Here is a 27081-nt window from a genome sequence, read left to right on the forward strand (position 1 = left end):
AGGTAACCAGACAGATGTTGCTGCTGTGCCCTCTTTCCAGCCAAGAAGATATATCTGTGCACCCAAGCCCCACCAATGCATGATTTTTTCTGTAAGAGGTTATCTAACCCCCCTCCACTCCACAACATTCTAAGTCAACTTTGCAGTTGCTCCTGTTGCATAGGAAACTGAGATGGCCAGAGCTCTGCAGTGGATGTGCAGTGATGGGGGCATTGGTGTTCCCATGGGCATGTGCCAGATGCTTTTCAAGCTTTGAGGGAGCAAGACTGCTTCAGGTTCTGCTGGGTTTTCTGCCACTCTGCCAGCCTCCCTGCTGGAATGAAGCTTGCTATTAGCAAATAAGGGTGACTTCTAATAAGTCAGTTGTCCATTATCTTGATTAATATTTGAAGGCACTGAATGCAGTGTATCAATATATTGTCAAGTGCTCTCCTCCCCTTTTGTGTTAGCAATGTGCCTTAAAGCAGACATGTCTTACCCTTGTGAACTGACCCTTAATTTCCCTGTTAGTTCTCCCTTTGGAAAGCCAATAGGCTTTACCCCACCTAACTCTACCTGTCTGAAAACCATCCAAAGTCTCTGTATATATTTGACAGACTGCAGCAGGAAATTGAGTGTGCTTAACTGAACCTCTCTCTTCAGAGGGTAAAGCAGATCTCTGGAAGTTCCTGCTCTTCCTTTAGCAAAGGAGTAGTTGCTGGATAGCAGGATGTAGTGTTTGCATTTAGGATTGCTATGCTGTTTGGTTTCCCAGATGCTCTAGAAGGCGGCAAAGGGAAAGATCGGGAATAGGTTTAGTTTTGGAAATTACACAGTCTGAACATTTTAATGTTTCCATAATAAAATATTGGGTAATCTTAGTTTTGTGGGGGAAGAAGAACCCCATCCACCTGGACTCTGGATTGGGGAAAAGTAACTTTCTGAATTCCAGCTTTTTCTGAGGATAGTTGTTTCCTGATTGTGGTTGGTAGGCAGGTGGCAGGGGAAGCATGATAGAGCTCAGGGCCTTCACAAGTAGCTGGGAAGGAAGTTGTCTCCACAAAACTAGTGACAAGGGAGTGCCATTAGTGCGGGTCATTTGATGTGCAAATTTACGAGCGGAAGTTTAGGGGAACCATTTGCACAGTCAGATGTGGTGTAAATGGAATTTAAACTCCGGGCGTTGTCATTAGTAGCACACAAGGGATGGATATGTTTGAAGGGGATTTGCATGCTTGAGATCTGTAAGAAATTGGCTGGGTTGTGTGTATGTGAGATGTATGCAATTTCAGGCAAGTGGGCAGATGTAAGGGATGAGGTCTAAATTTGGCTGGCTTGCAAGATGGCCCTGGGTATATAAGCACAAATGTTGAAACTGGATAAATCTCTGCTTCCCATCCCCTTAGCTTATTCCCTGGAGTGTTTTTTTTTATAGTGAGAACTCAAAGACCATGGTTTGGAAATGAAGCAGGACAGCAGCACATACAAAACCAGGGCTCTGACTGAAGATTTAATGTTCGTAGGGTCTAACACAACTGGATATAAGGCTGAACATCCGTGGCACATCCTTACTGTCTTTTTTCAAATCTCTGAGCTTTTTTGCTGTTATTGAAGGATAGATTCCTACTGTTGGAGGAAGGGCTATAACTGCAAAGCACAGAGGAGCCTGTGGTTTAGGAGAGGGGTATTTGTGCTGTGTGTTTGTAATGCCCTGTTTCCCTAATATGTTTCAAACCCAATAAAAGACCTTGTACACCTCCATGCCCTGATGCTTTAGGAAAGCAGGGCTAGGACTCTTACTGCAACAGCTTTTGATGAGGTGCCTTAATATGGCAGCTGGGTTTATGGCTAATGAATGTGGAAAGTGCAGGGAAGTAGGGGAGAGAGCATTGAAGATGCAAGTCATATAATTGTCTGGTATAAATTAGTGTTATTCTGTTATACCTAGTAAGAACAAATCTATATTCACTAGCCATTGCTCTTCAGGTGAGGCTGGGGAGATTGGTCTTGTCTTGTCATACAGCACTGTGTATTTGTGGCAATCTGGGGGTATCTGGTATTGCTAGGCCAGAAGAGAAGGGATGGTGTGCTCATCTGGGATGCAGGGATGGTAGCAGTGCCTGTGCTGAGGGACATCCCCATCCCTCTGAGGAGTGCATTGCTGAACTGAAACAAATGCTGAAAAACCTTTCTGGAGCATATTGTGCTTATTCACTGGAATATATTTTGCCTTGAAGATAAGAACCATTTATTCTTTGAAAAATGGTCAGTTTGCCTTTTTCAGCCTTTGTGAACACTGGAGCAGGGTGTGTTACAGTGCCAAAGGGGCCTTTGTAGGAATAGAAAGGGCAATAAAAATGCTCCTTTTGAGTTCAAGACCTATAAAATACTCTGACCAGGCCTCTAATTGCATGTCTTATTATAACAATGTGAATTAATAGAATTAACCACTAACAAATTGACCAGCTGCTTATTTGAGGACTTGACACTCTTCCCACCTTAAACCTTGGGGAAAGGCCTGCAGCTGTGGATTGTGAGCATAGTACTTGACAGGAGCTGCTTCAGGTGAGGAACAGTCAACAGAGTTGCAGCTCCTCTGCAGCAAATGGCCTGCAGGTGGTCCTGGTATGGCCAAGATGAGGCTATAGAACACTTGGCCCATTGCAGACCTTTGGAGAGAACTGGAGCAAAGAGTCTGTCAAGCTCTAAGCTGGAAAGGTCTTTATGGTCCTGGAGAAACACTATCTTTGGATAGGCACTGTGTTTTGGTGTAGGAAGGCTCTAGTCTGGTGTGGGATGGACCGGGCTCAAATTTGCACCCACTTCTGTCCTGTGCTTGCTTTGCCCACTGGTCCTGGTTGGCCCAGAGCATCTTGGCCAGCCCCTTCCTAGAGTACCTGGTGTATCTCTGTGCCACTGCCTCTCCTGGGCTTCCCTGTCTGCTGAGGGGCAGGACTGAAATTGGTCCTGTTTGAAAAGTGCTTCTCTTAAATGGGGTTTTACAGCCTCTGGCTGGTGAGGGCAAAGGGATGAGGGCTGAGAGTGGTGGGAAGGGCCACTAGCTGGGGCTGCCTGTTCAGAGGGACAGATCTGGTGGTGGATTGGGCTGGCCCTGCTCTTTGTCGCTGCTGCTCCTTGGGCTGTGAGTTGTGCTGTGCTACCTCCTGTTGGCTGTGCTTCTCCACCAGGAAGGGACTGCCGCTCTACCTGCCTCCCCTCCTTGGAGGGGTTCTCTGGGCACAGCTGTGCAAATGAGAAGGAATCATCTCAGGAAAAGCTTTGGAGGAGGAGAGAGGCTAGCTCAGGTGGATAGTTTTTTTATTCAATTTTGAGAAAACAACAGAGTTGTGACCAGCATCCAGGGAATCAGGCTGAGATGAGCAAGGAAGGCAGGTGAGAGTGCAGCTGGGCTAGTAAAATGAGAGGTGAAGTGTGATGATGGAGATGTAAGATACTGATGGGGAATGATATGGGGAGGTCATCTAGGCTGGGAACAGATGATGCAAATCCCTGCTAACCTTGGCAGGCATCTCAGCAAAACTTGAAATCAATGGTATTGAGAGCAGGTGATAGACCTGAGACAATCAGCATGAGTGCTTGATCTCTGGCTGCCATCAAGGACTGGTGAGGTAAGAAGGTGGTGTGATGGCAGTGTAAGCCTTCTGCTAGAGCCTGCAGAGATGTTTGGATGGCTTGGCTGCTCTGGGGGATGGAGTTGCTGTGCAGTGCTGTGGCTGGAACAGCTTTCACCTGCCCATCCTCACTGCAAGATCAGCATGTGGGGATGGAGATGGAAAGCTAAGCTTTGCCTCCCTGCCTTTCCCTTCTCCAGTTTTCTCCATGCCCATTGCATCAGTGCAGACTGGGGAGGGGAGCAACTCCCCCGGGCAGGATGGGGGATGTGCAAAGCTGTGATGTGGGGGACCATCTGTCCCCCGAGACAATGGTGCCATTTACACTTATGTACTGCAATTCATCCAGGAGGAAAGATAAATCTGTCCTGGCTAATGATACATCACACTCTTTGCTTATCCTTTCTTCCTTTAGTTTTCTCTCCCCCAGTCTCCTCTTGTCATCACCTACTGTGCTTCAGTCTATAAAAGAAGCCATTGCTCCCCCTCCTTGACTGTGATTTGATGTTTGAGTCCCTGCAACTCCTCTAGCAGACTCCCCTGTGACTAGCCACCCTGTCTATCCCTTTTCCTCTCTGTCTGTGGCAGTTTGTAATTTTCCTCCTCTTTTATTATTTCCCTTGCTGTCATTCCTGGGTTTTGCTGCTAGCAGCCTGTCTGCACTGACTGTTCCTGCTCTTGAAGTGGCTCCTTCTGTTTAGTGCCTCTCTTGGCCAGTATTTTGGACACCAAGCTTCCTGGGGTGAAAGGTCAGGGCTCAAAGGGGAGACCTTGGAGGTAGGATTTAAACAGAGGACATCACTCACTGGCTTATTAGAGTGAGGAAAAAGGCCAGGGCTCTGCAGAAGTGTGAGTTTATCTGTGAAAATAGCAGATTTCTGCTATCTCTGGAGATTTCTACATGGCAGGGTGGGATTGCTTCTTCCTTGTATTCACAGGCTGCTTCCATCCCCCTTTAGAGCACTCCTGGCCCAGGTCAGCTGCTGTCTTTCTGTGCTCTCTGACATGCTAGTGCCATCTCTGACATCCCCATCCTGAACTGCCAGTGTGCAGGAGCACTGAGCTCATTTCTGAGCAGCAGAGTCCAAGAGGTGCCTCTGCCTGGGAGCAGGGACAGGCTGCTGGGAGGTGACCACCTCCTGAGCCAGCCTGGGTGACACTTGCTGCTCGATCGGCTGGCCCTGGCCTTCTCTGGGATGTAGCTGGTGCTCTGCTAATCCCTGCTAAGCAGGTCTGGCTCTTGTGGGCTGGCACAGACAGATGTGAGCTCAGCATGCTGGCTGGGAGCTCTGTGGCTGCAATCTCCTGGCCCTGTGCCCCAGCTTGGAAGTTGGGCAAGCTGCTCAAGGATTCACTTGCAAAAGCTGAACCAACAATGCTGTCTCAGCCTTGTTCCTGACCCCTGGACCTTTGTGAGGGCTGTTTCATCCTTACTTTAAGAACTTGGTATTGTTTATCACTACTCCCCCAGAGTAGCAAAAAATTGCTGAAAGGGGCTTTTAAGACTGCTTGTAGGAACTGGATGCTGTGAGAGGCAGAGTGAACCAAATGTACCTCTTGGGGGATTTATTTTCTCAAAGAGTCACAGAATAAAAAGGCTAACACCAGTACAAATTCATCCAGGAGAAAGCTGCAGAATCCAGTGCTTGTAATGCTAGCTCTGAGATTTGCCTCAACAGGCAAGAAGGGAAGGAAGGAAAGAAAACACATGGTAAAATATTAACCTCCCTATTGGAACAGGCAGTTTGCAACAAACAGCAGCTGTTCTCTTTCATGGCATGAAAGATGTAGGAGCTCAATATTTGAGGGTGGAGAAATATTTTCTTCCATGCAGAGGTTGATAGTTTCTCACATCAAAGATCCAAAATATCTGCTCATCTTTCAAACCCTGCTTTTTGTTTGGAAGCATACGGAAACATCAGTATTTGGCAAATCTGCCTTGCCCCATCATTCACACACCCCAAAAGGAAATCTCCCTGTCCTTACCTGTATCCTGCATCTTGCTTTGCAGCCAAGAATGCCTCTCTCTAGTGTTCCCCTAAGAATACCATGTCCTTATTTTCTACAAAATGTTCTACAGATCATTTACCAGCCAGCTAGCAGATGTTAACAAGAATTGTTAACGATAATCAAGCTAAAACATATTTGAGAAAAGTAGGTTTCTTGATGTATTGCAGTTTTTATGTAATTATTTTTGTTCACATATTTACCAACTTGTGATGTAATTTTTGCTTTGAGTCAATGTCTTGGTTTTGTAGGTGATTTTGGAAGGCTCTGCTTTGTCCACATGTGAGATTCAGGTCAGACCTTGAAAATGTTTGTCATGAGTGAGTTATATTAAAAAAGACAGGCTTATAGAAGAGCAGCAGTAATAATATATTGCCTTTGGTACTACCTGATGTTCAGTGCCACTGGCCAACTGTGATATTTCTTAATGAAGGATTTTTTTCCCTCAAGGCAATTTTTTCTTGCTTTTTTTTTTCTTTCCCTATGGCTTCTTTCTGATTAATTTTCTTGATGGAGGAGGATCCTTCCCAGCTTGGGAGTTTGCTCCTCTCTTCTCTGTACTTGTTGACCCACTGTTTGGCAGCCTTGTCCTGGCAACTGCTCTCAATCTTCCCATCTTGAGCCTTCTCTGGAAGTGGGATTTTAGTGAGTGGAGGAGGCTCTAGATGTTATCCCACTTGTTTTATACAGGAAAGTCCTTTGGAGACAGCAGTCTTCTCACTGTTTTCTTGTAGCATTTTTTTAAATCCCATGCAACAGTTTCCCAATTTTCTCTTTTCTTGTAGGTTGATCCCTTTATCTTTCCCTGTGCAGACAAACTCCTCATATTATATGTTTTCTTCCTTGCTGGGTGCTGAGTAATGTTTTTCCTTCTTTTCCTGCCCAGCAGGATCTCTGAAGAATCTCACACAGTTCATACAAGGGCCAGAACACAAATAGAACCGAAGACATGGAAGACATAGTTTCCATTGTTACATGAGGTAGTAGCATGGTTTTCAAAAGCTGTCCAACTTTTCCATTGTAGCAGTCTTTTTACCCATTAATAAAACCTTACTTTGAGGTCTGGGAGACAGGGACCAGGCTAAACTCTGTGAAGGATACTGAAGTGGGGGACTGAGAAGCTGAGGAGGAAGATAAGGCCACTGGGTCAGGCAGCCAGCAGGGATCTGGAGTGGAAAGCTTATCCACCAGGTATCTGCCCTCCAGAGTGGAGGGACTGGGCAGCAATGGCATGAGGGAGCAGCCTGGAGAGTGGACTGGTTGGGCTGAGTGAGGATAATGGAGGGGTGGGTGAGGAGAAGGTCTGGATGGGAGAAACTGGCTGAGAATGCTGGGGCAGGGAGCCCAAGTGGAGGCAGGGCTGGAGGGCTCAGCCTGCAGCAGGAAGGGGTCAGATGGGAGCACCCCACGGAGTGAAGTCCTGTCCCTACCCTACAGCCTTCATGCTTTGCATTCCTACTTGTTTCTGTTTCCCTGCTGCCAGCAAACTCCTGCAAGCTCACTGGCTAAAGTGTCACATTACTGTCTTCACTGATGCCATCCTTCCCTGTGAGTGCAGGGATCCTGAGGGAAATAACCAAACCTGAACCTGTGAACATGCAATGAAAGGTTGTGGTGTGAAGGTGGTGTGGAGAGGGAGAAACTGAGATTCCACATTCATCCTTAATTCTGTCTTAATTTATTGGATTGAGTCATATCAGACAGTCTTTTCTGAGAATATTCAAAGACCTCTTTTTTTTTTTTTTTTTTCTGCTATGGCAGCTGCTAATTTGTCTCCATTTGGATGGGTTGTTAGAGGATGAGTGAAAGAGGTCTTGGGTTACCCTGCTGCCCAGTGTGGAAGCAGTGTTTCAGAGCATCCAGCAGTAAATGCTAGTCAAAAAAACATCTGGGACACTTAAGAACAGACAAAATAAGTTTTTTATTTGCAGTCATTGACATTCAACTTAGTTTTTCCTCATAGCAGTCATACCTGCTATGTAAGTCTCAGCTCAAGTTGCCAATCAAATGAAGCTCTAAGCAAATGAGACAGGGTGTTGGAAGGAAGAAGAGTTTGTGGTAGGATTAATTAAAATTAGTGTTATCAGTGTAGCTGCATGCACCCTTCCACCATATAGGTCAGCTCTCTCTGAAGCCTCAAGTTTCCCCTACAATGCCATAATTAACTATTAAAGTAGGTACTTAAAAAAACATTCCTCCTCCAGAAAACCATATCCCAGGATTTTTTTTTCAAAGCACAGAATTAATTGCATCCTTCCACAGTATCTTTGAGGTGCTGTTATTTCTTTAAAATGCATTTACAGCATATTGTGATATGTCACACATCCTTTAAATATCCAATAGCTTTTTAACTTTTAAAAATCTATTTCACACTTAGTGGCATGTCTGTAATGCATTTTTCTGGAACGTGTGGCAGATGTCTGGGGAAACTGTGTTTTCTCCCATATGGGGGTTATTTTACTGGAAAATGAAAGAGGGTTGACACTTCATTTGATTTTCCTGAGCTGTCACATCAGGGATTCTCTGTCTGGGTGTGAGACATGAATCCAGATCATATGTAAACTGCACAAGGGTAGATGTGCTCCCTTCCCTGGCTGAAAGGGGACTTCCCATTGAAGAACATCCTCTGAGGGCTACAAGGGGGGAAAACAGGATGGGAAGGTCTGCTCTAGGATGCTCTGCTCCATGGGACTTTCCAGCATGCTCTGGATATACAGAAGTAACACTGTCTGTCCTTGGACCTTCCTCTGAGAAGAAGGCAGGTGGCAGCTTTGAGGTTACTGAAACCTTAAGGAAACTCCCAATACTTGTGACCAGGTTCCTGAAGTGAGCTGGCATTTGAGGGTTGTGTGGTGCTGAATTTGACTCCTGGAGAGACATCAAACATGCCAGGGCTGCAATCACTTTAGATGTGTCAGACTACCATTGCATGGTTGTGGTTTATGGACAGACAGAAGGAAATTTGTCATCTGTGTTGGCCAACAATCTCTGTCTGCAGATCTGTTTGCATATCTGTGTTTCTGTTCTGACTCCTTCCTCTCTGCTCTGTCTGAATGTGGCTTTGTGTACCCTTGTCCTTGTGCTGTGGTGAGTTGTCCCTGTGTTTTCTTTCCTGTTCCCAGACTGAGCACCGTGCTTGGGGCAGGCCCCTCTGTTGTTTCCCCTGCAATGTCAGGGGGAGGGGAGGAAGCTGAGCAGGGAAACTGCTGCAAACCCCTGAAGGTAATGCTTGTGCCAACATTGCCCCTTTACTGAGACAGATGCAGTGGGGAGGAATACCAGGTGCCTCTTACAGAGTAGTTAAATGCACCAGCAGTCCCTGTTTTATCACATTAGGACAGAAGAGCCTTCTAGCTTTATGTTTCAAAAGATTGCCAGTGGCACTTGGCACACCCCTCTTGTGCACAGACTGGGAGACACACTCCTGAGTTTCTGGGAAGTACAAATGCCCAAGAATTATTTGACTGTGGTAGGAGTTGGTGTCCTCACTGCTGGTATGTGTGAGCACAGGCTCACTGCTGTTGAGGCATTTCTGGGCAGAGTTTCCTAGGGACTAAGGAGCACAGCCCTGGGGGAAGCTGTCACTGAGGGCACAAAGCTGGGGAAGCAGGAAGGTGCTGGATATCCCTGGAAATACAGACATGGAGGCATGCTTCCTGTGTGGAAGCAAGGGGATGGAGTGGGTGAGCAACCTGGAATGTCCTCCACCAGACTGAGAGTGTCAGTGATCCCATCAGTGGAAGCAAAGGTGACAGGTTAGACAGATGTAGAGGGAGAGCACAAAAGTAATTATTTCCTTCCCCAGCCACTTGACTTCTCTGGGTACTTCTTGAGTGTGATTAAGCTGATTAGTGTCATGCACTCGAGACTTTGTCTTGTACCCGTGGCATTTCCCATTCTTGTTAGCATGTGTGAAGGATTTCTTCACCCATGGCTGTGACACCTCTCCCCCCTGGACTCAGGATTATTCTTTTCTGATGATTAATGTTTTCATGGGTCTCAGCTTTTCAGGAACACAACGACATTCCCAGTGGAGGATCTGATGCCAGTCTTTAGTTGCTGGGTTTAATAGTTACACCTGGGATTATTTCATCCCACTGAATGGCCTCTTCTGAGACACTGCTGCTTCCCCCAAGTGGGTTTGTCTTTCTAGGCTTATCTCTGCACCCTTTCCCCACCAAGTGTGCTGCTTATGCCTGGTGCCCTCAGGCACGTAGCTACAAGGTTGTGCTTGAAAACTGTGGAAAGTTCACCTCATGCACCTCATGGAGTCATAGACGTTCTCTGAAATGTGGACAAGCAGCAGTCAGAACACCAAGAAGCATTGAGGATTGGCCAGAAAAAAGTATAGGAACTGTTAGTGCAATGTATGTATTGCTTTTATACTGTTAATTCCCACATTGATACACATACACAACAAAGATATTTGACTAAGTGATACAATTACTGCATAATAAATCATCTCAGTTCTTTATTATTCCAATTTATATGCATCTGTATATATCAGAGGTGTACTCACCACTTCTTTGCCATCCCTGAAAGATGCAGGAGGATTAGAAAACATTTGCATTGATGAGTCCTGGGTAAATATTTGACCTACTGGTGAATTCCTCTGCAATTATCCCTTGGAGAGATTTGCTGTGCCTTCCCCTGTGCATCTGTCTGGGTGATGCCAGAGGGAGAAGGAGGAGAGCCTTTCACTGGTGTTTGAAATCCTGGGGGAACTGAAAAGGTTTTGAGGGGAAGGTGAGGATTTTAACTTTTTACTGATCAAGTGGTAGAGGGAAGTCTGGAATTATGAGGAGAAAATAGGTCATGTTGTTGGAAATCTAGTGGGCTGCTGTATGTTGGGCCATGTGGAGGTCACTGATTGTGAGGGTAGGTACTGAAAGGCATGAGACAATTAAAACCAGTGAACTCCCAAATGCTCTTCAGGTGTGTTGAAATCCTAGTGCAAATCACCAGTGCAAGAAATTGTGCTGATGGTGGGAGCAAAGTCCTCCCAACTCCGTCTGGGCAGCTGCCTGTGGGATGACATATCCAGACAGCCAGTGAAGATGAGAAGTGTGATTTGGTTAAAAAATGGGGTGTGCTACAGGGACTGGAGTCCATACCCAGGAATTGGGCTGCTAATGAGAGAGCCTTGTTTGGGCAGAGGTTGGCAAAGGGCTGCCCCTGCCTGCATGCAAGGTGTGTTGAGCCTCCAAAGCTGCTGTCTATAGTACAGGTAGGTGCTCAAGCATTTGAGTTGTATGTGCTGTGGTTAATGGACTCACACACTCCATTGACTTACAGAGCTCTCTTTGCTAACCCCAGTTCAAGGCCTCTCGGGTTTCTCAAACTGGATGTAAATTTTAGAAGAGAGAAGAAGCTCTCTCTTGCAGAGCTGTAGCCACATTTCTTGTTTTGGTCAGGGTGAGTATACCATAAAGAACAGCCTTTGTGTCTGTGCTGGTTTCATGCTTCTGTTCAAACCAAGCATTTACTGAAACAAAATTAAATCTGAGCTGGCAAGTTGAGTTTGAGTTTCGGCTTCAGTTGGCCTTTGCTTTGTTCAGATTAATTCTCTTTTCCCCCGAATGCTCATACCTCCCACCCCATCCCCCAGACAGGGAGGCAGCTGTTGTCATTTCTCTGCTTTCACAAAGGCACAGTGGGAAGAGGAGACAAAGCAGAACATCATCTGCCTTCTCCTCTGGTGGCAGGCAGGGAGCTGAGCTCCCAGAGGAGCTGCTGCCTAGCTGCTGGCTGTGCATTGGTGGGATGCTGCTCCATGGGGATGCTCGTGTGGCAGGTCTCACTGGAGGGAAATGGGAGGAAGGTCCGTGAGAAGAGGCAACAGTCCCAGCATTGTGAAGGTTCCCAGTTTGGGTACTTCACTGGTCCTCTGTGTAGCTGTCTGAGGGAGAGCTGCTAGGGAGGATCTCCTGGGATGGCCAGGCAGCCTGGAGCGTGGATACAGCACGGGAAAGAGGACATGGGGGATGAGAGGGAGCAGTGTGTTAGTGCTCATAGGAGCTGGTATGTCTTTAAAGCTGATGTGTTGCCATGGTGTGCCTGGCAGTAAAGCTCCCTTGTTGCTTCTCTAATTCCATTCAGGCAAAGAAGAATGGTGAGGGGAGTAAAAACAATGCAGAGCAAAGGCTTTGTCTCCTGCTGTTGTGTGCTCTCCTTGGCTCCTGCACCCTTCGCCACCTGGGCCTCTCTGCAACTCAGTCCCCCACAGGGGTTGGGTGAAACAGCTTCCCTGGTACCTGCTGCCCCAGGCTAATGCATTGCTTTCCCATGTTGTGGGAGCCTGGGAGAACACCTGCCACAGCTTCTGCATGAACAACAAAGCAGAGAGGGAGAAGATAACTTTCTGGAAAGCCAGGAGTGTGGGTGTAGGACTGAAGGCAGCAGAACCACTGGCAGTACTTTCACTAAGGTATACAGGAACAGAACTGGGTTTGTGGTGGTCTGGTGTTAACTGGCTTCCTCTTCAGATGTTTCTGAGTGTGTTAATCTTGTAGCAGAAATGTCAAAAGATCCTTGACTACAAGATATTACAGGTAACGTGATCTAGAAAGATGAGTAGCAAGGAAAAGACACAGTATGACACTTTAACCCTGCTCATCTTGCTTAGCTTTGTCTCCTCCATAGAATTTTCTCACCATTGTCCATCTCGCATTGCCTTGTGATCTCACTGTCTCTAGACCTCCTACCTTCTGGATCCTTTGCTGTCCCTGCCTTGGCCCCTCAGCTGGGTAAGCCACACTGTTCCATTGCAGGGTGCTGGGGACCAGCCCTATCAAGTCTCACTGTCTTCACCCCTTGCCCTTCCACAACTTGCTCATTCCAGTCCTCTGATTGTGGCCCAATGTCTTGCCCCTTTACCTGTCATGGTCTTTTTCTCTCTGAGACTTGCTGTGACACAGGAGCTCCTGTGCAGCCAGAATGGCCCTCACTTGTCTGTGCCTACAATCATCCTCCATCTGCAAAATCACTTTCTCCTTTCACTCCCCTTGTTTGATGGGGAGACAAGAGTCGAGCTGTTATTCCTTCAGCATCTAATATGGGGGAAATAATGTCTACAGAAGGAGTTGTGGTGGTAGAGGGAGAAGCTGCTGTTGTTCCTCTACATGGGGTTGACCATTCTAGAGTTTTTGAGCAGTTCAGGTGATGTGGGATGGAACTGCTGCAGGGGGTGAGCCAAACCCCTGCTCAGGGAGGGAACTCCAAAATGGTGAAGAAACAATCCTGTTTCTCAGAGTGCAGCGTGCTGAATCTCTCCTTGCTTTAAAAAGCAGCTGCTTTTCCATGGAGAGGTTCCCTGTCCCATGCCAGCTCCCCTTTCAAGGCAGCTAAAAATACTCCTGTGTTAGCCAGAGGCACTTCCAATGAAAAGAAGCCCTTTCCTGTCAGGGGTCAATGCAAACACCCTTTGCTTGGGAAAACTGGACTTGATTCTTGTCACAGGTGAGGTACCCCAGGGGAGTTCTGTTGGGGAGCCCTGCTGCTCTCTTGCCCCAGGCTGCTCTCTGCTTTGTTCTCTGTCTCCCTTCAGCTCTGTGGGGTCCCCAGGCCCCTGTGAAGCTTTTCCAGTGGGTCTTTCTCCTTTACAGTGAACTGCCAGGCTTCTTGTGCCCACACTTGGTTGCTGATGGATTGACAGTGTCTGAGGTTTGGTTATTAATCCTGACCTAAGGCAATATCTCATTAATGAAACTAAAACTGAAAATTAATAGAAGAGGAAATAAAGAGGCTGAAAGCTGATGAAAAGGGAATTGTGAGGGAGAAGTGTGAAAAAAGGGAAGAAGAAATTCAGTTTGGGACTTGATTTCTCTGGAGACAGAATGGAGAGAAGGAGAAATCTAAGTCTTAATAGGCCAAGAGAGGACAGAGAGGTGGATGGAGAGAAAGGAGGGTCAAAGGAGCCCTTGCCTAGGCAGTCTGCCATGGGCTTGCTGAGAAGTCAGCAGGGCCAGGCTGAAGCAGATGGAGAGCGAAGGATTGCAAGCCTGAAGGCTGCATGAAATATTTAAGATGCTCCATCAAACTATCTTCTCAGTGGTGGTGAGATTCTGGGTAGGAGGGACAAGAAAAACTTGGCTGATAAAAAGAAATAATAATAAAAATATCTGACAACACGTAGCTCTCTTCTTTACATCTCTCCTCTTATCTCTGGGGTCCTGGGCAACCCGATCTAGTGGGTGGTATTTGTGGGAGAGAGGGAGGGCAACTGGAACCAGATAATCTTTAAGGTCCCTTCCATCTCAAGTCATTCTAGCATCTTACTTTCTCCATATGTGAGATGTCCAGTTATGCTGGACACAAGTCCAGATTTCTTCAACCTTTGAGATTTCAGTTTACTTTTTCTTGATATCCTCACATTCTTCCTCCTCTTCTCCCTATTCCCCAAACTCACAGCACCTGTCACACAGTAACCAACTTCAATCTAGCTGGATCTTGCTCTCCTCTCCTACTGCTGGGGTAGGGTGTAGCTCTGTCCCCTTTAGATGTGTCCCCTTCGGACACAAATGTGTCTTTCCTGACCCTCTCAAGCCTTTTCTTCCTTCACTTGGTGCCTGGTCCTTTTGACATCTGCTCTTGGCAGTGGGATGACTTGACCTGCATCTCAGTTCAGTGAAGCCTTGATCTCAACCGAGGTGATGCAGGAACAGGACCTGGTTGTAAAAGTGTCCACAAGGATTTCTGCATTTATCCCACGCTGGCTGACAAAGGCAAAACTTGAAGTGTAATGAATGTCACTGAGTGTCTGAGGATCCAGGGAATGGCAGAGCCCAAGAGAAATCAGAAAGCTCAACTGTCTCAGCTCATGAGGTTTTTTGTACCACTGTCCTGGATTCTGCTTATATACAAATACCACTATGCAATTCCATCACCCTTTGCTTTTCCCACTTCCCTCCATGAGAGCAGAGAGAGCTGTTACCTTTAGACTGGATGTGTGTAATCACCATGACCTAGTTTGAGAGCTGAATCTAGGAGAGAAAACCATGTCCATTAAGTTAAAAATACAATAAATAACTATGTTCCCTCCCCATGCCCTGTAAATCCAGTGTTAAATTCACATAGTAATTTAGATCAGGCTTTGGTTATGTTAAAAAAAAAAATCTCAACACCTGTAGCAGATGTCGTTTTTAAATGTAGAAAGAGTCCAGATTTAATTCTGAATGCTTCAGCACTGGAGACCTCATTTAGGGGTGGCAGGTACTGCATCTTTCTTTTGTGATCTTCCTGTGCATGGTGTATCCTGGCCACTGCTTGCTGCCTCCCTGTCCCTGTGAATCATGCCTGATTTTTTTCTAAGATGGTGAAATTGTCTGTTCCTGCTGCTGATCCAGCTGAGGTCTGCAGGTGACAGGTTAGCAGGTCCATGTTAGTTTTTGGATTTGAGGGTTTTTTTGAGTGGGGAAATAACGGAAGGAAGAACATGAAGTACATTTGACATAGTTAATGAAGCAAGTGAGCCTGGGACTGGTCTCCAGGTTTTCTTGATTGCTCTCTGTCTGGCATCAGAAAATATCACAGGACGCAAAGAATTGCTACTGTATTTAAAGGCGGGATGTGCTACAGGTCTATACCAGCGTGAGTTAATAAATGTGAAGGAGTGAACAAAAAGTAAATGTTATCTCAGATGACAAAATAACATGCTTTCATAACAAACTAGCATCCCTTCCTAGGATTGATGGCTTCCAATAAAACTGAGCTGGTTTTTTTCCACCCTTTGGTATTCACAGAGAGAAAATGTTCAGAAAACCTTTTGAGTTTTTCCCCTGTCATTTTTGTAAATGTTCCTAGGTACTGAAATATGTGTTTAAGGCTAGTCATAAAACAGCCACAGTACAAGACAGTAGCATTTCATCTGATTTCTTCCAAAGATGTGAAACATGTATCTGAATTTGCAAGAGCTGTATGAAGATCATATCTGAGTAGATTATGCTTGGGAAGCCTGCATGTTGATGCTGTCTCTCTATAATCCTGTATCAGGACTGATATTCAGCATTACCTTAGCTCTCCTCAAATGTTTTTATTCTCTTTGGCTGTTCTCATTCCTCCCTCATTAGGAGGAATCCATGAAGGAGGAGTAAAAAAATATAGAAACCAGTTTTGGCTCAGGAAGTCCTTGAGCTGAGAGTGGTTGGCAGCTGGAAGAGTGCCTAAGGGAAGTATTGTGTCTGCTCATCCCGTTTTTACACACTTCTCTGGGCAGCTGTGTTGCTGCCCAGTCTGGGCAGATGTTTGGTCCAACTTGAGATGCTCATTTTTAGTTCTTTTTGTTATATTATTCTGACACTCCTTGACTTGTGTAGGCTGGGACTCTGTAAACTCTTAGGTCAATTGTGGTTTTTGTTTTGTTTTTAAACATCCTTTCTGCTTAATTCTTATTACCATCTGCCATCCCCCCCTTCCCCTTTTTTCCAAGACACTTGTCCTTTAGATGGGTGTTCCCATTTAGGGGGACATGGGACCTCCAGCTCTGAAGGAAACAGTATCTGCTCTACTCAACACCTCTTGGTAGAGACTTCTTGCTCATGATCAGTAAATGTGTGAGGTTGGAGACCACAATCTCAGCACCTGGTGGTGCCCACCCCATGTTTTTACCTGCTGCCTAGAGCACTGAGGGACCAGGCTGGGCAACCTGTCCAGGCTCTGTCGTGTCCCATCCTCCATCCCTCTACTGAAAGCAGATCAGGAGTAGGAGCTCTCCCACAAGAGGGAGGTAAATACAGGTTGGGAAGATAGATGCAACATAGAGATGGACTGCTTGCTTTGAGAGGATGGAATACCCTCCAAGTGGGGGACCCTTGGTTGGACACATTAGCGTGGCTCTGATTAACCTGTACACAGAATTCTACTTCAAGGCTTGCTTTGTTTGTCATCCCCCTCTCTTTTAGTGTATGTGAGCCTTTGGTCTAAGCATTTAAATATGGTGGCCTTTTCCTTCCAGGCTGTGATAGTTACAGTCCATGATTATAAAGAAAGGTCTAGACCAACTTATTTACTTTTTGGAGGCTCAGCCAAGTCTTGAGGCTCATTTGAGGACAAATCTGCACAGCAGTCAAGTACACAGGCAATCCAGCAGTCTGAGGCTGCTGAGGGAAAGCACTGCCTGGGCAGAAGTTTTTGTTCCACTGCACAAAGGCACAGACCTGTTGCATAATTACTGCATTTCCCATTTGTGGCTTTGCATGAGATCTTCAGTGTTTTCTGTACCCTCACAATAGCTCAAGCTCCCACAGGCTGGAGTTATGATTTAGTCATAAAACCGATATATGCCAGCAAGAGATGCAGGTGACTTAAATGGAACTGGTTTTCTTTTGCTGTTGGATGGGTGTTTGTGTGAGAGAATCACTTACTTCTGGCTTTCTTTAAAATCATGCTCAAAGTAACTTGTGTTATTTTATGATGTTGTCCTCCTATCCTCCCAACCCAACATTTCTTTTATGATGGATTTAGCTATGGGTGCTGTTCCCAAGCCTCTTTCTTTAGACTCAGCATAATTTGAGGTTTTAAGACTAAGCTGTTTTCTAAAGTCATGCTTACTGTTCAGGACTACACCTAATAAAATACTGCAAGCATGAAGTAGTCTGGAATGAAGGCAATGAAATGATGAACACAAGCTTTGATGGGCATCCAAGAAACAACCCTGTAAAGGGCTCAGGGTCAGGCAGGAGTGCTATTTAACTTCTTAATGAGAATGATGAGCAAATGCTGCCAGCCTTGGTAAAGCCTGCTTTCAGTCCTCAGGAGCTGGTCCTTGTTCACAGGTGTTATACTGACAGTAACACAGACCAATGCTGATGGAGACAAAGGTGATCAAGGCTTTGGAGGGGTGGATTGTCAGTGAACTCACTCCTTCTTAGAAGAAGCATCCTGTACGCTTAGAGAAGTCAAAAGGGAAAATGAAAAAAATGTTTGGATACAGCTGATGTTAGCAGTTTTGAAGAGAATTTAGGTTGAGGGCAGGACAGATGTTGAAGGGAGGGATTAATTCAAATTGGATAAAGTGCCTAATTTTCCTAAGAGGTTGCTTAAAGAAAATGACAACTTGTAAAGATTCTGCCTAGCACTGGGCTAGAGTTTAGAAGGCAATATGATTGTTCAGCAGTCGACAACACGGAGGGAGTTCCAGAGGTGCTCATTTGCCAGCGGGTGGTGCAGCCTGATGGGCAGTGGGTAGGGACACTGGTTCATTTATTTATTATCCGGCTGAGCTCTCCCGTGTGGGTCATCCCTGTCTGGGCAGAAGGCAAGATGACGCTCTGTGAGAGAGCCCTGATTAAAAGAGGAGGAAGGATGAATATTGTGCTCCTCACGGAGGGGGGTTTGTAGGGAAAGCACTCAGGGGTATGTGCAACATTACCTTGAAGTCTCCTGTAGTAGAATATAAATGTGTTTGCCTTCTTCCCAAACCACTCTCTCCATCTGTTTTATGTTTTAGGCACCTTGGTCCCTATCTAATGTTTTATCACCTTGATAGCTCTTGCCTTATTAAGTATGTCTGCTTCTATCTCTCTCATCTCTTCACATCACCTCCCCAGGGTGCTTTCTCCTTTGTCTCTTACAGTTCTCCTTTACCTGATGCTATTTTTTCCCACCCCTCACTGATGCACTGCAACCTCAGTTGACATTCTGCTTTCCCTTGGAGCAGTGGTGAGAAGTGCTGCTTGGTGGATACCAGAAAGGGATTCAAAGTATACGGAGTGCAGCTGTAGTACGCTGGGGGAACTGGATATCCCCTGGCTTGGGAACTGGCCCCTCCAGGCTCCCTATGTAACTTAAATCAGCTCTGACCTTTGGTGGCATGGAAAAACCAGTCTTGAGAACCTTGGCTCTATGTTCATGCAAGGATGGAACTGATGGGGCTCAGAATCTTTCCCCAGTGTGGCAGGTGATGCTCAGAGATCTTGCAGTAGTGAGCCTTTTGCTCCTGCATTGGCTCTTCCCATGCATCTCATCCCCCGGGTCCTGGTGCACAAGGGCAGTTTGGGCAGCAGAGGGACAGGAAAACATTGTATGTCAAAAGGAGAGAGGGCTTGATGATGAGAGCAGAAGATAAAGCAACCTGGAACATGCATGGATTAAAGCTTCTTGGGGCCTGGGGACAGACCCGTATTTCCGAAAAGGTGCAACAGGAACTGGCCAGAAGGATGTGAAACTGGCAGGAGGGCTGATGATGCTGCAGCTCTGCAGGATGGTTTTCTATCCACCTTCAGCAGAGTTTACCTGTGTGATTGGCCAGCTCACCTGAGAGGCAGAGAGCCCTAGATGTCTCCAGGAGCTGGTCCTTGTTCTCTCTGCTCTCCTGGAGCCCTAGATGTCTCCAGCCTGTGCAGAATTGTTCTGCATGAGCACACTAGGGAGAACTGCTAACAAGAGCTGTTTGGGTAGCAAAGGGGCTGTGGTCAGCTGCAACCTCATGGTGGAGCATCTGCAGGCTTTAGTCTGTATCCAAAGCACCTTGGCATTGCAGTGGCTCTTGAACTCAGGCAAGCACTGTGCTGGTAGACACAAGTCACTTCAGAGAGCCCCATCCCCTAGGAGTGGGTTTATTTGTGTGAGAGGTGATTTCTCAGTTTGACAGGCTTTTCACTGGGGGTGAGATGTGGAGGTGAAGGCCCATGGGGAGATGTCAGTAACCTGCCAATGACTAAAATGGGAGCCTGATTTACCAACTTAGACTGCATCCCTACCTTCCCATGGGCTCCCTGTCTCCTGGCTGAAGGGACGTGAGGGGAATCTGAATTGGGTGTGTGAGAGGGAGAGCTATCTGCCATTATGCCATTATGTGTAATGAACCTGTATCGTTTGATTGTTGTCCTGCTCTCCTGGACTGCTATCAGCCAGAGTGCACCATCTCTGTGCTCATCAGTAATGGCATCCTGTCCTCATGGGGTGCTCTCATCAGGGATGAGGCTGGCATTTTGAGTGCTGGCAGTCGGGCTTTGTTCCCTGGTGCTGGTTTCTAGGAGGTGATGAGGCTGTCAGTGGAGCTGTGTGTGTGTGAACGTGTGGCTGCTCCTCAGGCGTAGGGACACGGGGAACTTAAACTCCTGAGCTCTTTCTGCTGTTGCCTTTTCTCTGCCTTCACTCCCCAGATCCTCTCTATTCTTTGCCTTGGCAGGAAGAGGTGTCCCAGTGTGCACAAGACTTAAAAAAATGCAAGAAAAATTGGAAGCGTTTCAGCTTTTTTGTACATGTTTCAATTTTTCCTTGCAGTTTACAGTGCTAGACACACTGGATCTTATAATATAAAGATGTTGTTTCTTGTCATTAATCCAATGTGTGGTGGCTGTTGGCACTCTCCTAATTTGCTGTTCTCCTTGGTGAATGGATATCTCATGGCATGTACAGACTTGCTGTAGTTTAACCCTGTTGAGAGCGCTTGCTCTTTAACCCTAGGACAAGAGGAAGTATCCTTTAATTTTTTGGTTTGTTTCATCCTCTTAATTTTATTCATGATATAAAAAATAACTCTGGCTGAAGCAATAGAAGTCCAGCAAAACCTGGACTACTCTTTCCAGGGAGTAAGACTTTCCAGGTTTGTCCATTTAGCTTAGGCAAGAGTCACAGCACTAAATTTTGGGTCCACTGGAATTGAGCACTGGATTTATGGCCCCAGTTTTGTCTGGAAATGCCACTTTAAACTGCTGTGAGGATCATTTTCCACAGAAAGAAAACAACTATGGGTGCTCAGCTGTTCCTTCTCTTATAACTGTTATTAGAACATCAGTATTAATGTTTGAACACTTTTCCCTTTTCTCCTGAATTGGGATGCAGAAAGCATTGTCATTACAGCTTTTGTGTCCTCAAGCCTGGTCTTTCAGTCAAGGATCTGACTAGAGCATGAGCTGCTGTTGTGGCTAAATCCCACCTGGCAACCAAGTACCATGCAGCTGCTCACTCATTCTGCCCCAACTCCACTGGGAAGAGATAGAACTTGTGGGCTGAGATAAGAACAGTTTAATAATTGAAACAAAGTAAAATAACAATACTAATACTGCTAATTATAATAATAAGTGTAATGAGAAATAGAGAGAGGAATAACACCTGACAGAAAAGGGTGCAGAATACAGTTGCTCATTGCTCCCTGCTCCTGACCAGTGACTGGTGGCTTCTGAGCAACTCCCTGCAGTTTATATATTGGACAAGATGTTCTATGGCATGGAATTTTGCTTTGTCCAGTCAGACCAGCTGTCCTGGCCATGCTCCCTTCCAGCTTCTCGTGAAGCTCCTCATGGGTGCAGAGCACAGGAAACAGAAAAGTCCTCGACTCAGGGTAAGACAATACCTAGCAACCACTGAAACATTGTTGTGTTATCAACAGGATTCCCGTGATTAATCCAAAACAGCACCATACTAGCTACTCGGAAGAAAATTAACTCTATTCCAGCCAAAACCAGGATAGCTGTCCTGTTGTGAAAATTTAGGACAGAAATCAGCCAAACTCTCCCTTTCCATCTGAGGCTGACCTTAGGTGTGTTTCTGGACGTGTCTATATTTCTTGCTCACCTGAAAATAAAAATAATTGTGCTTTACCACTTGGTGTCTAATTAAGGCCTCATTAAGGAATAGAAGGAGAGGAGGATGGAAACATAAGGAACTGTTTCAGAACCAAGTCCTCTGCTGTTCAAAGAGGCAGCATTAAATAAGTTGTCTGGTGCCTTTTCTTATGTTTTCACAGACCATGTTTTTTCCCATTGTTCTCCTACTTCTGTCAGGTGCTTGAAGGATGGTGTTCACTTAATGAGCAGCCGGATTACACTGTGTTTTCCTGTGTTTGTTCATTGCGTGGCTCTGGGCCTTATTGACAACACACTGTGTAAGTCCTGCTCTGGAGATAGGATTATTGATTTCCTCATAGTCCTTTTTATTTTTTTATCACAGTAGTATCTGAGTGCTCATCGCTACAGAACTCAAGTGCTTCACAAACATTAATTTATCTTTACAATGCTCCTGGGAGGAAAGGGCTTTTCTTGGCTCTCGGCTTATACAGAGGAGATGGAAGTGGGCACAGATTGAAATCAGAAGCATTCAGTAATTTTGAAATCCTAATTAGAAGTACATGGGATTAGCAATTTTCAGAGTCTGTGGAGTGTAGCACTTGCTATATTCAAAGTGCCTTAGATGCAGAAGTGAGCTGTCAGTCAAGCTGTACTTGGGATTTCTGGTCTGCAGTGCATAATGAAAATAACCAAATTAGTGACTGCATGCTTGAAATGGCTCATCTTAGAATCATAGAATCATGAAATTTGAAAAAGACCTCCAAGTTCACCAAGTCCAGCCTTTGACCAAACCATCATCATGTCAATTAAACAACAGCACTCAGTGCCAAGTCCAGTTACTTCTTGGGGACTTCCAGGGGAGGTCATTCTACCACTTCTCTGGGCAGCCTGTTCCAGTGCTTAACCACCCTTGATGCTGCTTCACACCACACTGGAATGAATCATGTAGTGCCATGGCAGCTGCTCCCTCAGATTACAGTGGTGAGACCCTTGGCTGTGTGGCTCTTGCTGAATTTCAGCAGGGCTGGGAGCTGCAGCCTCCTCAGGGACAGCTGATCACTGGGATTTTGCCTTGGCACTTGGTGGGAGCATCCATCAATTATTGTTTTGGAGCCAAACACCTGTGTTAAACTCTTGTCAGTTTTGCAAGCAGGAAAATATGGGAATATTCTGCTTTTCCCATACAGGGAATATTTGGGAAATTTCCCATGTGGGAAATATGGTTCCACTGAAGGAATTTCATTTTGCTATATGTACCTGTTTGAACTTCTGTCTGCTTTGTCTTGGGTATTTCAGGTAAATATTAGTTATTTGCTCTTTTGTGTCTTTGTATTTTGATCTCTTTCAGAGAGCTTCTCATCACAACTGTCTTTCAACAGAAAGTAGTCTTCTTAATTTCATGGAAGCTTTGCCATGAAAAGAGTCTCCTTTTCACAGAAAAGGATTATGTGGGGCAACAAGCACAACACCACAGGGCCTGCAATGATTGCTGTAAGCCCTGAGTATCCAGGCTCTGCAGTAAGTTCTGGCTCCTAACAGAGCAGGTCATCTGCAGGGTATGACAGCAGCCAGACACCTGTTCCTGATGATGCCTGGCTGCCAGGATTTGCTACTCCTGGCTGCCAAAATAGCTGCCCTGTTTTACAAAAGTGGTATGAACAAGGACCAAATACAGGGAGAAGTCCAAATGCTGAACAAGTGGATAGGAGCCCCATGGAGCCAGATTTCAGAATTAAAGTGGTTAAAATTTTTTTTCTGTAATGAGTGTTCTGATTTAATATCAAGTAAAAGTAAAGATTTTTCTTTATTTTCCTGTCCTGCTGCCTTCTGCAGTACATAATTGCATAGCTAGCAGGGCTAGTAGCTTTGCTTTTTGACTTCCAGCTGTAACTGTTTGATCTCAGCCATACTGGTTGATTGTCTAAATGATGGTTTTGTATATCATAGTAAAATTTTGGTTTATTTTGCTTCTTGCCCAGCTGTGTTTGCAAGTCTGGGGTTTGCTTGGATTTGGATAACTGATGTCTTGTGGGGGATAAAAGTACTTGTTTGTCTACTTGTTGGCATCTGTGATGGGAAATCTAATCTTTCCATTGGTGTGTTTCTAGGATCCAGCAGAGATAGATACAGCTCTTTATTGTCAGTTTTAGCTTTTTTTAGTCGTATATATTTGCTGTCCAATGGGATGTCTGGTTCTCTGTGTGCATCTTGATGAGGAAGTAAAAAGGTGAAATGAATGTAGTTTGGTGTAATTAGAAAACTTCACAGCTAAGAATTGGTCTCCTGTGTTTCTGTTTGCAGTAAATGCTCTAGTATGCTGTTTGAGCTTTCCTTCCCATTGGAAAAATTAATTCACTTTGTTCCCTGCATTTTGTTTCTGAGGCAGGAGTGACCACTGTGCATTTAAGCAGTGTCTCTTTCTCAGTGTTGCTCAAGTAATCTGTCTTGCTTCATGTGAGAATGTTCCTCTCACTGATCTCTTCTGTCAGTGGCCAATGCCATCACAAGTTGCATCTGCTGTAAGCCATCTCTGGGATGCTCCTTATGTAAAAAAAGGCATCTCTTTGTCATTTGGCTTGAAATGCTGCACATCTGGATGTGAGAGACAGCTGCTTTTCTGAGACTGTGACTGCCATCCTTTGGACATGGGCACAAACTCTGATCACCTGCACTCTGAAGTGCCATTACCTGTGGCACTGCAATAAAGCAATAAAGCACACTGAGTGTTTCCCTGTGCTCAGTGCCCTGCTGGTGTGGTCACAGCTTCCCCCTGCTTCAGAGCACAAGTGTGGGGTGTGCATAGCTTCTGTATGAAAAGTCTTAGAACTGAGCAATAACGCGGCCAGGACAGGTTTTGGTTCTCTCCGAAGCTGTGAAAACCTGCTTATCTGAGTGCTGTCATCTCTGAGTAGTGTAATGCACACACACAAGCAGTAAACACCAAAAAATACCTTAAGCTTTGGAGAACGAATGTGCAGTTCTAGTTCTTCTGTTATAATAGTGCCAGTTTTCAAGACGCTTTGCTGAAATTGCTTGGGGGGAGAGACGTCCTTTGAGGCAGCAGATTTTCTAATGAAAGCTGAGACAGCCAGTTGTAACACTTGCATGAGAACTGCAAGTCCAAGTGTTGGTGGGAAAGTGCTCTTGCTCTACCTGTGGGAGCAGCTGGTCTGCTGTTACCTCCATACTGACCGATGTCACTCTGAAGCAATTGCTGATGTGGGTGTGCTCAGCTTTTTCATAAAATCACAGAATGGCTTGGCTTGGAAGGGACCTTAAAGAACATTTAGTTCCAACCCTCCTGTCATGTGAATGAACACGTTCCACTAGACCAGGTTGCTCAGAGCCCCATCCAGCCTGACTTTGAACACTTCCAGGGATCAGGCATCCACCAGTTCTTTGGACAAGCTGTGCCACTGTCTTTACTCTCATAGTATAGACTTTCTTCTATTATCTAATCGAAATGTACCTTCTTTCCATTTGCAGCCATTCACTCTTGCTCAGTTGCTACGTGCCCGTGTAAAAAGTCCATCCCCAGCTCTCTTCTAAGCCCCCTCTCAGGGACTGAAAGGCTGCAAGGAGATGTCCCCAGAGCCTTCTCTTCTCCACACTGAACAACACCAGCTCTCTCAGCCCTTCCTAACAGGAGAGGTGCTGCAGCCTTCTGATCATCTTTGTGTCTCTCCTCTGGACTTGCTCCAACAGGTCCGTCTTCCAGTGTTGGGGGGCCCAGAGCTGGGCAAAGAACCCCAGGGAGTTTCTCATGAGAGCAGGACAGAGGAGGACAATCACCTCCCGTGACATGGAGTTTTCTCTGTTTAAGGGCAATTTTTTGCTACCTCCCATGCATCACTACGTGGTTGTTTTTAGAAAAGCAAAGTGGATCTGTTAGGTGAAAGAAGCTCCATCCTCTTCTCAGCTTTGGCATTGTATATTGTAGTCTAGGTGCTGCTCCAAAGCATGCTCTTAATAGGAGCTCACAGCCATCTGTTTGATATTTATGAGATTGTAATTTTAGATCAGGGAGTTTATTATTCTGTATTAAAAGGTAAGCATAAAATAAACTAAGCTAAAGGGCATACAACCTTTCAAAAGGTTTTCAGCTAGTTAAATCTTTCTCTCTCTCTCTGCTATATAATACTATGTTTGAAAGCAAGGTTACAAAACACCTGGATGTGTTTTCTCTTAGCTCTGTGTCAAGATTGCAATTCAAATGCAACTGGCTGCTGCTCTTGAGGGTATAAAATGCCTTCTGAACCTTTGGGGTTGTTTTGGGAGCAGGGAGGGAAAGGGATAGATCATGCTGACATTACAGCTGACTTATTTAAATTACAGTTTACAGCTAGCCTGTAGACCAGTGTGTTTAACTGTTCTACATCCCTCAAACCAGTTGCTGGAGGCAGGCCAAGTTCCAGTACTTCTCTGGAGTGTTTCTATTGTTTAATAGTAGACTTGCATTTTTTTTCATTCAGTTTTTATCACACTCACAAATCTTTGCAGATTAGGTTCTGGTATGGCTGTTTCTCCCATAGCCTTTGTTTTAAGCTGTCTTTGTTCATTGCTAGACAAATTTTCTATAAAAGGGGGATGATCCAGAGCTTGACTGTTGTTTGGCTTCTGGCTGCACATAGGTAAAGAATTCTCCTCTGTGGTATCTGCCCGTATTTCATCAGGAGCTTGTGTGTGTGTGTGTTTGTCCTTAGCTGGGCTTTTGAAATAAAAATGAATTGTGATTTATGTGCAGAGATGAACTCTTTGCCCTGCAGAGAACAGCACAAAGGAATGTCCATATTGTTTTCTGAACCAAAGTGCTGCTGGATGCTCCAGCAGATGTGAAATGTATGCTTTTAAAGCTTTGCATATAAATATATGTCCATTCATATTAGCTTTTCTGTGCACATGTAACCATGAAATAAAGCTGCTTTCATGTATACATGCAAACCTGCACACAAGTTTATCATGTGGAAGATCCATCTCTTCACTTTGTTGCATGGGTGAGTGCAGCTGTGATTAGCCCATAGCTTATGGATTTTGTGTGTGGGTTACTTGAATGAGTGGCAAGATTGAAAGGCCTGCATGTGACTATTGCAGCACCAGAGAGCACCTATGCCAGCATGCAGAGGTTCTCAGCACCTAATGAGACATGTGAGTGGCCATCCAGTTTTTCCCCATAATACTCTCCCTCTCAACAAGCAAAGGTTCAGCACCTCTTGGGACCAGAAAATTTTTGTCACCCTGAAGTGTGAAGATAGTTGGATAAGTGAAGCATGAATAGGGAAAGCCACTGAGATTTGTTACTGTGGCGGAATACTTTAACATCTGTGACGTTTATCTCAAAAGGTGGGGTTGAGTGACCTTGGAGAACATCAGGAATCTTGGGAAATCTGTGATGTGCTTTGGAGTTGAGCTGTTGTGTGGCTTGCTGAAAGCGGTGTCATCTCATGAATCTCAGCTGTGGAGAGCAAATGGATTTTTTTCTATTATAAGAGTGCTTTTAATGTATTTACTAGTTAATGCATGTGTATTTGTAGCAAAGCTTGTCTGTAGGGTGCTCTTTACCACTTGTTATGTCATGTTCATGGCAGAATCCAGGAGAAGTGAAATAAAACAGGGAGAATTAGGCCCTGTACGCTAATTGTTCCTTTAATGGATTACCCTAATTAGAAATGCATTATTTAATAATTAAAATGCACTGATTTGTAATTCTGTAATGATCTAAGTAGTTAGTCTTTGCAAGACCTGAAGAGGAGATTTAAAGCCAGTTAGTGAGCTCTCGTATGACATCCAAACAACGTGCACAGTCATTAATTTAGGTTTAATCCTTGCTTTTTGCCAAAATGCTTGTATGCACCTGCATATATAATGTCCTGTGTCTTTTGGGAACTTGGCTTTTCTCTTCAGCAGTGGGTTTTCTCAGGCAGTGTTCACACTTTCAGTAACAGACATAAACTAGC

At 45.3% G+C, this 27081-nt stretch overlaps 1 protein-coding gene across 9 annotated transcripts in view; it reads left to right on the plus strand.

Moving 5' to 3' along the window:
* The window catches only part of CACNA1I (calcium voltage-gated channel subunit alpha1 I), a 164507-nt gene that overhangs the window by 18692 nt on the left and 118734 nt on the right, over nucleotides 1–27081 (plus strand). Inside the window, exon 1 of one of the 9 annotated variants that reach the window (XM_068191304.1) lies at nucleotides 14856–14982. The exons of the other annotated variants lie outside the window; for them this stretch is intronic. The gene's annotated coding sequence lies outside the window, so the exon portion shown is untranslated. Of the gene's footprint in view, nucleotides 1–14855; nucleotides 14983–27081 lie in introns of those variants that run through there. 9 annotated transcript variants of the gene reach the window in all.

The sequence above is a fragment of the Anomalospiza imberbis genome, chromosome 5 (genome assembly GCF_031753505.1).
Source record: "Anomalospiza imberbis isolate Cuckoo-Finch-1a 21T00152 chromosome 5, ASM3175350v1, whole genome shotgun sequence".
In the NCBI taxonomy this organism is placed as follows: domain Eukaryota; kingdom Metazoa; phylum Chordata; class Aves; order Passeriformes; family Viduidae; genus Anomalospiza; species Anomalospiza imberbis.